This window comes from Jaculus jaculus, chromosome 4 (assembly GCF_020740685.1).
Source record: "Jaculus jaculus isolate mJacJac1 chromosome 4, mJacJac1.mat.Y.cur, whole genome shotgun sequence".
Lineage (NCBI taxonomy): Eukaryota > Metazoa > Chordata > Mammalia > Rodentia > Dipodidae > Jaculus > Jaculus jaculus.
In genome coordinates this window covers 4,951,915-4,964,416 of record NC_059105.1, presented here as the reverse complement: position 1 = coordinate 4,964,416, position 12,502 = coordinate 4,951,915, and the positions used below count along the sequence as shown (strand labels likewise).

The following is a 12,502-nucleotide window of genomic DNA, read 5'->3' as shown; positions in this document are numbered from 1 at the left end:
GTGCACTCATCTGGAGTTCATTTGCAGTGGCTGGCCCTCTGGCATACCCATTTTTTTTCTCTCTCTCTCCCTCTCCCTCTTTCTCTGTCAAATAAATAAATAAATAAAAATTAAAATAAATGAAACAAGGCAATTTATTTGAAGCAAAATAAATAAAAGAAAAAAATATTTAAGTAAATGTTTCTTATAGTTGGAAATAAAGGATGTTTTACACTATATAATTTCAACTGGAACAAGTTTGTAAATGATAATGCTCAAATTTCAGGTAACAATTCTTTTTTTTTTTTTACATTTTTTAAAAATTTATTTATTTATTTATTTATTTGAGAGCGACAGACACAGAAAGAAAGATAGATAGAGGAAGAGAGCGAATGGGTGCGCCAGGGCTTCCAGCTTCTGCAAACGAACTCCAGATGCATGCGCCCCCATGTGCATCTGGCTAACGTGGGATCTGGGGAACCGAACCTCGAACTAGGGTCCTTAGGCTTCACAGGCAAGCGCTTAACCGCTAAGCCATCTCTCCAGCCCAGGTAACAATTCTTGTGTTTTCTACTTTTAGTTCCCTTTACCATGGAAGGTATGATTAAAATCTCTCAGGATAACTATGAATCTATTTGCTCCTCTTTTTAATATGTAAAGTTTTGTGTCATATTTATCAATTATAACATGTCTTGAAGCATTTAGTTATGTCCCTCCATAAGAATTAAGATTTAAATAGTGTGAATTAATCATCAATGTTAGTAATATAACTGTTAATGGCCTTATCTGAGTTATATTTTTTGAGAAATGAGAGCTAAAGGTTAATTGGAGTGGAGTGAGGAAAGAATGAAAGCAAACATATGGAAACAAGTTATAAACATATAGTTGTATTCAAAGGCTTTTCTTTAATAGGTATACCAAGATGTGATGGAAGCCAGAGCCATGTTAGGGAAAAACAAGTGGTGTGTGTGTGTGTGTGTGTGTGTGTGTGTGTGTGTGTGTGTGTGTTTGCCCTTAAATAGAAAAAAAAATATAGCATAATTATATGAAGGTGCACTCATGCAACAAAGAAACTTGACAATGAAGAAAAGCAGAAGACTAACTGCAGACACAGATCCCTGTGGAGTCTGAGATTCATTGTACAATGTTGAACAGTTTACTCATCACAGTATGAAGGAAAGAAGAGAAAATAGACACCTACGTGGGTAGATTGGCCTTGTGTTTTAAGGAAATACATGGGAAATTTTTTCTTTCTTTTTGTAACTAAGAAAGGTGGTCACTTGAGAATAAGAAGGGGGGGATATTGGGGACTGAGGTAGAAAAGAACTTGGGAAGGCATTCCCTGATCAGAACAGGTAAGGTGAGCTTGAGGGATGGCTTAGCAGTTAAGGCATTTGCTTGCAAAGCCAAAGGACGAGGATCAATTCCCCAGGACCCATGTTAGCCAGATGCACAAGGGTTGTGTGCATCTGGAGATCGTTTGCACTGGCTCAGTGTTCTGGCGTACATCTCTCTCTGTCTCTCTCTCTCTCTATCTATCTATCTCTATCTCTCTCTCCTGTCAAATGAATAAATAAGTAAATAAGCAGGTGAGTAAGAATAAGGAGGGGGTGGCAAGTCATTAGCGAGAACCTCGTGAAGGCTGGCGAGGGAGAGCCCTGAGGATCAGTAGGTAACACACTCGGTCCCTGCTGCCCTTGACGGTAAACTTCTGCTCCATGCCTGGCACCCGCCACATGGCCAACCAGCGAAGACTTCCATTTAGTGCTACTGGCTAATTATTGACTTTGTGACTATTATGAATTTCCTATAGATTTTGTCTTCATTCTCCACCCTTGGTCTCAGTTTTGTAATCTTACCTTTTGTTGCTTATTTCAGTAGGAAGTTAAGAAGGATGGAGAAGCCCATTTTATATGTCATTTTCAAACAGAGAGAAGTGAAAGGTCTGATCTCTTAGTCACATAACATCACATATGTACTTTGTGAGAAGGTATCACCGGACCTAACAGAAGTGTTTTACTTCATGTGGTCACCATTTCACCACTATTTTTTCTACCTTTCACTTTCATGTGTCCTTTTCACAGAATCTTCAAATACCAACACAATTGTCTCTCTCAAGGAGCCATTGTGCACTGACCAATTGATTCTCCTTTTAAGCTCTTTCTTGGGATTCGGGGTCATCTAAAAGTCAACCCTCTTTCATAATGAGACAGCTCTATTTTTGTGCTAACTTAAAGTGTCTGAAAAACTAATTTATGTGATAGATTAAAGTGACAGAAGAAAAACACCCTAGGCACAGTCATTTCAAATAGTGCAACAGATTTTCAAAATAAAACAGCTTTTACTTCACCACGGTATCCTCAAGAGAAAGGGATATTTGTGATGATTAAGTCCTTCATACATCATTATTTCTATGCAAAAAGGTGATAAATCTCACCACAAAATTCGTTTCAAGTGCAAATAGTGAAAAAAAGTGCTGAGATACTATTGGACTTGATCACAGAGTATAGGTACAGTTTAAAACAAGTACTTAGTTTATATGTAAATCCAGAATAATGAGGAAAAACTGAAGACATGGGTTAAAGCATGTATCCTGTGGATACAATTTATATACTGAAAACAAACACTAATGTTGTTTCCAATCTTCATAATTACCTCTTATGAGCTAGAAATTTCTTGGCATAGTTTTAATTTTACCTGAATTTACACACATCCTTTTGGATAATTTGTAAGAGACAAGAGCATGGGCTGCTTTTTCCCTAAAAGCTCCCCTTCACTGCCAAGGAGAAATTTGTGTTTATTACAGACAATGACGTCTGGAATAAATATTCTAGAACAAAACAGATAAGTTAGCCTTAGTTATTGATGGCTATGTGGATACCATTCCTTACATGGGAATTTGAAGGGATTTGTGACAACTCTCCCTAGCAGCTCAAGCACCATATCTGTTCTGTATTTTTGCCCCTAACATGTTATATCTTCAAATGACAAACCAAAGCATTCAACAGAACAGAAAAGCCAAATATTATTGGGGTCTACTTAAAGGTTATTCTTCCAGAGCTGGGGTTATAGCTCAGTTGGTAGTGTGCTTGCCTAGCATGTACTAGACCATGGGTTCAATCATTTACACTGCTAATAATAATAATAATAATAATAATAATGTTGTAAAATCAGAAAATAAATCCATTACAAGCCTCCTTTAAAATGCTTTAAAAAAAATCAGTGAGGGGGCTAGAGGGATTGCTTAATGGTTAAGGCATTTGCCTGCAAAGCCAAAGGACCCAGGTTCGATTTCCCAGGACCCATGTTAGCCAAATGCACAAGGGGGGCACACATCTGGAGTTCATTTGCAGTGGCTGGAGGCCCTGGTGAATCCATTCTCCCTCCCTCTCTCTCTCTCTCTCTCTTTCTTTCTCTCTCTCTCTCAAATAAATAAATAAATAAAAATAAAATTTAAAAAATGATCAATGAAAAGCCCTTTCTTTTTTAAATCCATATCATGACTATATAAATAGGATAAATTATAACTAAGGCACAGAAAGGCATTTTCAGCTTCTTCTAGTCAATTTCTTACATAATGGTTGCTCGCTAAAATAGAAGCAAGAGAATATGCCCTGTATCTCAAAACACTGGAATCAGCTTTATAGAAGAGACTTCAAAGTAAATGAAAACTGCAGTTGTGGAATGTGGTAAACTTAACAGGAGTTCATGAAAACCATAATTTTCAGGTTTGTTCTCACGTTAACAAGCCCAATCTTTTCTACTTCCATCCTGCAGGTCTCTTTAGTGCAGTATGCAGAGCTGCCACGGGCATCAGTCAGCACAGGTATTAGTGATCGACCATGATGGACCACCTTAGCAGGGAAAATTTAGCTAAGCTGAGCAAAAGGAACCCATTTTTCTTTTTCTTTTTAAATTTTTTTTGTCCATTATTTATTTATTTATTTTTTAATCTATCTATTTATTTATTTGAGAGCGACAGACACAGAGAGAAAGACAGATAGAGGGAGAGAGAGACAATGGGCGCGCCAGGGCCTCCAGCCACTGCAAACAAACTCCAGACACATGCACCCCTTTGTGCATCTGGCTAACATGGGACCTGGGGAACCAAGCCTCGAACCGGGGTCCTTAGGCTTCACAGGCAAGTGCTTAACCGCTAAGCCATCTCTCCAGCCCAAGGAACCCAGTTTTCGATGTAACTCTTAGAACTCCACACTACCATTTGGCCAGAATTAGCAACATGGTGAATCTGGTTTTGAGTGTCCTGTGACTAACCGGAGGATGACTTAAATAAAGATTCAAGGAGAGTTAAAGCTCTTGTGCCATCCACAGCAACAGCAAGTCAGAAAGCATTTCATTATATTACATAAGTGTGATTGGGGCACTTTTGTTCAATATTCTATTACATCTGGGATCCATGAGAATAAAGGATCTTTAATGGTGTGTGTCTTACCAATTTGTTTCTGTGAAAATATGTTACACTGTACTAGTGATGGTGTGAAAGTGAGATTGTATGACTCATTAAATGCACAACAGCTTCGGGCTGGCACTGGTATTTACACTCCACAACCACCTGAACTCTTCCTTTCAGACACAGTGGTCATGCATTGATTCATTTATCAATACTACTGCAGTGCCTGACTGTTGAGCTGGATGATTAAGATTAGAGATCAACTTGACTAGAATAAGGGAGTCTCAGATTATCTCTTAATACATTGGATCTGAGTGTGTCTCTGAGGCCAAAATCTGAAAGAGACTGCCCTGGGAGCTGGTAGGTCACTACCCAGTGTACAAACAGAAGGCAGAGAGAAATCAAATTGATTGGCTCTTTCCTGCCCTTGGAGCCACGAATGCAGATTCTTCAGCCTTTGGACTCTTAACACTTGCACCAACAATCTGTTCTTAGTGGCATCTCAGGTGTTCACCTAATACCATCGGATACTCTGAACCTGGGAGTGAACTTGGCCATGAGTGGTAAATTAACACCAGTGGATTTCAAATTTGATAGCCTGCCTTAGTGTTTCTCAGCCTCTGCCACCACACGAGCTCATGTGCTGTTGGTTCTCTCTTGACTCTGTAGGACTCTGATGCAATACCTCCTTTTGCTATGAGCACAGCGGCAGGCTCACGAGGAAGCTATGGACCTTTTCATAATGATTAGCATTGAGTATTAACCAACAACATAAAAATGGCAACAGGTATCTATTCCTTATTTAATGTTACTTTTACTCAGATATTTAGAGTTAATTCTCACGCATGATCTCAAACACACTGAACTATACTTACTTACTCCTTGCTAAAGGTTCCCACTTGTAATCAGGGTCACCCTTCATCTGCCTTCTTCACTACTTTCTCACTTTTCCAGGGCGTGAAAGCACAAACACATTTCACACGTTTAAAGAGAAGACAACCCGAAACACTCACTGACACCATAAAAGAATTCAATAAAATGAAAATAGATTGTTCTGCTTTTTTCTTTGCCCTAGCTATTTTCTTTCTTTCATAGACATATTGCTGTTAAAGTTGGACTGATTACCTATAGGCTCCAGGCATTTCTAACTAGTTTATCATGTTGTTTTGTTATTTTGCTTTAAAGAACCATGCTTTTATGAAATCAAGTATGTTACTCTTTCACCTTTAAACTTTGGACAATTTACAAAAGTATTAGAAAATTCTTATTTTCTTAATACAATTGTCCTAGAAAAATGAAACAAACCCGATGGAGCTAAATTTGGACCAAGCAGGTTATTATATGGGATCTTCCACGCTCTGCACATGAAAACTCGATTGACACCCAGTTACATTTGAATTGGATACACAACAAATAATGTTTTTAATGTAAATATGTCTCAGCCTGGGCATACTTTAATTGCAGCACTTGGGAGGCAGAGGTAGGAGAATTGTTGTGAGTTCGAGGCCACCCTGAGAGTACATTCTAGGTCAGCTTGGACTAGAGTGAAACTCTATTTCAAAAAGGTGTGTGTGTGTGTGTGTGTGTGTGTGTGTGTGTGTGTGTGCATTTCTCAACCAAATTTTGCACAACATACATATATGAGACATAAAACATATTTTTAATTTATGTAAAATTTATTTTTTTTTAATTTGGCAGGCTTATGGTACATAATATGACTTGTTTGAAAACTATTTATTATATCTTACATTTAGAAAAAGTTATATTTACATTAATATATTATTAATATATTAATGCATTAGTTCTCCAAATGAATCCTGTGTTGATTGTTTACAGTTTTTCGATTAATTTTCATTCCAAAACTGAAAGCTTAACAGGACATTGCTTCTTGTTCTCCCAGACACAACATTGTATGGCTTATTTTACTAATAGATATTTTAAGATTCCATTAGTTCCTCAGAGGACTTTTCTTTACCTTTATATTCAAATTCTGTTATTTTTTGAGAACTGATAGTGTTATCTTCCAAGTCCACTTTCTTTGCTCAAAAGGTTATCTGATCAAATGTCCTTGGCAGTCCTGTGGCCCTCAGCTGACTGCATTGTCACTTACCTTTATGTAGGGAAACTTGCATCCTTCATACATTTTCTGTTTTGCTTTTCAATTAATGTTCTTTGTTCTTGCCACTTTTGAAAGACCCTATAATAAACAACAGACCAGTAAATGAGGATGTCACTTCAATGAATAAAAAGACTATTTTACTCAAGGAAGTATGTTGGGAAAAGGGTAAGCATAAAAGGAGAAGTCAATGGTGATTCCCCTGCTCTCTCCCCCTCGCTGTGATTTTTGTTTTGTTCAAACCTTCACAGTTGTATGGCTCTAAAATTTTCATAGTAATTGAAAATAACCTTTCCAAACACCTCCTTGTAATGCCATTATTGACAGTTTCTTGGGATCCTTTCAGAAATGTTCTAAGCATATTAAAAAGTGTGCATATGTGTGTGCATGTGCATATGTGTGTGTGTGTGTGTGTGTGTGTGCTCATGTGTGTGTTCGTGTTTGCACGTGTGTGTGTGTGTTGTTTGGCCAACATATCAGTGCAGCGTACTGCTGGGAGAGTGTGCACTTATGCATGAGAATGTTGGTGTACATGCTGCTTTGTCTCTTCTTGGTGAGCTGAGCTCTTTAGTGGTTGATTTATCTCTAGAACCATTCTTCTCTGTAATATCTACTCTATTTGATACTAACACAGCCATTCTTTTGAGGATTAATAATTTAAGTATCTGTTAGCAGCACCCTTACCTCACTGGGAATTATTTTATTATCAAATCAATTTGAAAGGTAAAATGATATTTTACTGTTACAAAGCATTACTTTAGCTATTAATTAATTTTGATATTACTTTTGTATTTGTTTTAGGCTTTTTGACAGTTTTCTATTTATTTTTTGTGTATTTGGCATAAAAATTTCCATGGTTCTACAACTGATCTGCTTGATTATTATTAACCCACTACACTCAAGGAATTCAGCCAGATGATTTTCCAATATGTGCTATGCTTTGTAATATCTGCAGATCTACAATTTTATTATGCCCAGGTAATAATGTGATTTTTCTCTGTGAAGTATTACATTTATTTGTTTTCGTTCTGTGCAATGAATTTAAAGATGATTTGGCTAGGCATGGTGGCTCATGTCTTATATCCTAGCACTTGGGAGGCAGATGTAGGAGGATTGCTGTGAGTTCCAGGTCAGTCTGTGAATATAGAATACATTCCAGGTCAGCCTGGCTAGTATGAGAGCCTATCTCAAAACCCAAATAAATAAATGTTATATCTGAGTTATTCATTAACTTTTTCATACATAATCCATCTAGTCAAGTTTATCATGAAAAAAATTTCTAGTAGCAAAATGACTGATGTTGTTATTAGATATTAGTTTACATTTGCAGTTGTAGAAAACTTATTGTGAAATGTCATTATTAAGCAAACTTAAAAATTAAAATGCTTACATGTGACATATTGCTCTATAGACCAAGCATAGTAACTATTCAACATTACTTGTTAACCTGAGTTGAATTTTTTAATTAATTAATTAATTAATTTGAAAGAGAGAAAGGCATGAGTGTGCACAGACTTCTTGCTGTGGCAAAAAAGCTCTAGATATATGTGCTTTTTCAAGAATTTGGCTTTATGTGGGTACTGGGGAACTGAACCTGGGTCCTCAGGCTTTCAAAGGAAGTGCCTTTAACCTCAGAGAAGTCTTCCTAACCCCTTATATGTTTTAATATTTAATAATTTATTTATTTGTAGGAGAGAGTCACGGGGGGAGGAAAGGACATGACAAGGCTTCATGCTGCTGCAAGTGAGTTTGGTATGCATGTGCCACTTTGTGCATCTAGCATGATGTGAGTGCTGGAGAGTCAAATCTGGACTGGTAGTCTTTGCAAGCAAGCATCTTTAAGCACTGAGCAATCTCCCCAGGCCCCTGAGTTGAATGTTTTGTTTTTGAACTTCAGATTAAAAATTCCATTACAGCATAGTTTCTCCACATTACTCATAGTTCTTTCCCTTAATGTAACATTGAATAAGATTTATGGGTGGTCTGAATGGTTAATTGTCCCAATTTTTCACTGTTGAATTAATATCCTACCTGTCTTCGGTGAATTGAACCCAGGAACTAGCAAAATGTAAAAATAAGTCACTAAGATGTTTAGAGCTACTATAAAAAAAACTCTTCCTTTGTTATTTCATTTAAAATTCACATTAACACTTTGAATATGTATTGATTAATTTTAACCTAATGAATGTTACCATGAGAGCCAATTTGCTAAGATCCTTATCAAGACTATTTCATTAAATATTCATAATAACCTTTGAGTATAGAGAAGAATGTACTATCCCAAGGTAATAAACTAGAAGTCTGAGGTATACTGTAGAGCATGTAATTTGCATAAACTCAAAAATAAGTAAGAAGAAGAACGATTAGAGAGCTGACTTCCCAGTCATAGTCAAAGCTACTAGGCCCTGATATCTGCCTTCAGCTTCAAGGGCCCTGAGGGCACAGGGGTCTACGTGCTTCTTTACAAGTCAGAAAATGGACCTTGGCTTTCATGCCCCTGAGCTTGGCTGATTAGATTCCTTTAAAATACTAACAGGATGAATAGCCACTGATACACATACCAAATAATTAGATTTAAAAAAAAAACTGGAAAAAGAATATTGGAGAAAACATATAGTTAAGATATTTTAAAAACACCAAAATTTCATCATTAATTATATTAACAGAAAAAATTCCTAGAACATGTCATCTTATATTTCTGTGATGAGATATATGCAAAAGTCAACACAAGGGCTAGAGAGAGGGCTTAGTGGTTAAGGCATTTGCTTACAAAGCCAAAGGTCCCAGGTTAGATTTTCCAGGACCCAAATAAGCCAGATGCACAAGGGGCACATGTGTCTGGAGTTCATTTGCAGTGGCTACAAGCCCTGGCATGCTCATTCTCTCTCTGTGTCTTTCTCTCTCTGTCTCTCCTCTCCTTCTGCTTGCAAATAAATAAATAAAAATTAAAAAAGAATCACCACAAATCAAGATTAATGTGAGATTGCCAATGACACCTCGTTAAAAATTCACAAGAGGTTCTTATTCGTGATAGCATTTCATGAGGGGATATTTTATTTGCTTTTTAATATACTTTAATATTTTATAACAGATCTCATAGACTCATATCAACCCCAAATTAAACCTAGAAAAGTTTCTCTAATGTTTATTAGAATCTGTAGTATGCTTATAAATTTTTATGGCTGAGTTAAAAATAAAATGATTATTAACTAATTTTAGGACCCTAATTGCTGATCTTTACCTATTTCTGTGGTCCTAGCACAAATCTAAATAAAGATGGTGATTTAAGAACACATATCAATGGAGTTCTACTCAGTGGTAAAGAAAAATGAAGTTATGAAATTTGCAGAAAAATGGATGGACCTGGAAAGTATTATACTAAGTGAGGTAACCCAGACCCAGAAAGCCAAGCACCACATGTTCTCTCTCATATGTGGATCCTAGCTACAGATGACTGGGCTTCTGCGTGAGAATGAAAATACTTAGTAGCAGAGGCCAGTAAGTTAAAAAGGAGACATAAAGGGTAGAGAAAGGAAGGGAGGAGGATACTTAATAGGTTGATATTGTATATATGTAATTATAATGATTGTAATGGGGAGGTATTATGATGGAGAATGGAATTTCAAATGGGAAAGTGTGGGGGTGGGCAGGGAGGGAATTACCATGGGATATATTTTATAATCATGGAAAATGTTAATAAAAAAAAGAAAAAAAAGGAATTAAAAATAATAATAATAAAAAAAAAAGAACACATATCTAGCTTTTCGGCTACAGCACCTGGCCGGCAGGCAGCATCTGAAGGAGCTCTTAAGTGGAGCACATGGGCAAAGGCCAGGATGGCTTGAAAATAGGGTATTCTTTACCCACCTGAAGAAAGAAAATAGCATAGCATTGCAACTGGCTTCAGATGCCCTCGCCTGAATGTGAAACCTGTTTCCATCAGAAAATCGGATCTCTGACACCTTTGTCACACCATGTAATGTATTACATCACATCTTATGGAAAGAACAGATACTCAACCAGATTCTAGAGAAGAATGCTTACAACTCCAGGAGTATGCACCACTTGGTGCATCGGGCTGTCCTGGGTACTGGGAAATCAGCCCAGACTGCCAGACGTTACATTGACAGGAGTGGAGGCAACATATCAATGGAGCGAGTCACAGTCGTTGATGCCAGCTTCTTCTTGAAATCTACCCTGAGTGGAATCCTGACAATGATACAGGACATACAATGGGTGATCCATTCATGTTGCAGCAGTCTACAAATCCAGCACCAGGAATTCTGGGACCTCCACCTCCCTCATTTCATCTTGGGGGACCAGCAGTTGGACCAAGAGGAAATCTAGGTGCTGGAAATGGAAACCTGCAAGAACCAAGGCACTTAACTAAAGGCAGAGTGGAAACTAGCAGAGTTGTTCACATCATGGATTTTCAGTGGGGAAAAAACTTGAGATACCAACCACTACAGTTAGTAGAGCCTTTTGGAATTATTTCAAACCATCTGATTCTAAATAAAACAAACAAGGCATTTATTGAAATGGCCACCACAGAAGGTGCTCAGGCTGCAGTGGATTATTATTATTATTATTATTATTATTATTATTATTATACACACCAGCATTAGTGTTTGGCAGGCCAGTGAGGGTGCATTTCTCCCAGATGTACAAAAGAATAAAGAAACCTGAAGGAAATCCTGATCAGACGTTTGATCAGAAGCAAGAGCTTGGACATGTGATACACCTCAGCAATTTACCCCCTTCTGGCTATTCTGACAGTGCTGTCCTCAAACTTGCTGAGCCTTATGGGAAAGTAAAGAATTATATATTGATGAGGATGAAAAGTCAGGCCTTTGTTGAGATGGAGACCAGAGAAGATGCAATGGCCATGGTTGACCATTGTCTGAAGAAAGCACTTTGGTTCCAGGGTAGATGTGTTAAGGTTGATTTGTCTGAGAAATACAAAAAACTGGTACTGAGGATTCCCAACAGAAGCATTGACTTGCTGAAAAGAAAATGAAAAAGAAAAGTTCTTACTCTCCAGATGGCAAAGAATCTCCAAGTGACAAGAAATCTAAAACTGATGGATCTCAGAACACTGAAAGTCACGCTGAAGGTCAAGAACAAGAAGAAAGGTCAGGTGAAGATGGTGAGAAAGTTGCAAAGGATGACCAGACAGAACAAGAGCCCAATATGCTTCTTGAGTCTGAAGACGAGCTGCTTGTTGATGAAGAGGAAGCCGCAGCTCTGCTAGAAAGTGGCAGTTCAGTGGCAGTTCAGAGAGACCGACCTTGCTAATTTGGGCGATGTGGCTTCTGATGGGAAGAAAGAGCCTTCAGATGAAGCTGTGAAAAGAGAGTCGCGTGCTTCAGTAGCAGCCAAGAAAAAACTTAAGAAGGTGGACAAGATGGAGGAACTTGATCAAGACAATGAATTAAGAATGAGGAAAATGCAGAAACAGGTGCTAATCTGCTGAGAATGCTGATGATCTGAACAAAGATGCTAGTGAAACTGCAGGTGGCCGAAGTGACGAAGGGAGGACTGTACAATCCCAGATGAGTGTAGAGTTGGACCATACCAGCCCAATGCTCCTGCTGGTATAGACTATATGATACCTAAAACAGGGCTTTACTGTAAGTTGTGTTCACTCTTATACAAATGAAGAAGTTGCAAAGAATACTCATTGCTGCAGCCTTCCTTATTATCAGAAATTAAAGAAATTTCTGAATAAATTGGCAGAAGAACGCAGGCAGAAGAAGGAAACTTAAGATGTGCAAGAAGCTTACTTCTAAAACACAATGGTTCTTTGTTCTTAATGTTAACCTTTTGAAAATACAGTACTGATAGAAGAAAACTATTGTACTCTTTTGTTTTAGTGGAAAAATAATAGATGTTTTCTGTTCATGTGTTAAATGTTATAGCAAAAAAAAAAAAAAGAAACCCGCAAACTGTTAAGTTAAAGAAGAGGAATTTTCCTTTCATCAGAATAACAGACACAA

The 12,502-nt window shown here is 37.5% G+C and overlaps 1 pseudogene; it reads left to right on the top strand.

Moving 5' to 3' along the window:
• The first annotated feature begins 10,634 nt into the window (after positions 1 to 10,634).
• LOC101597621 lies at positions 10,635 to 12,271 on the top strand (annotated as a pseudogene).
• The last annotated feature ends 231 nt before the right edge of the window (positions 12,272 to 12,502 follow it).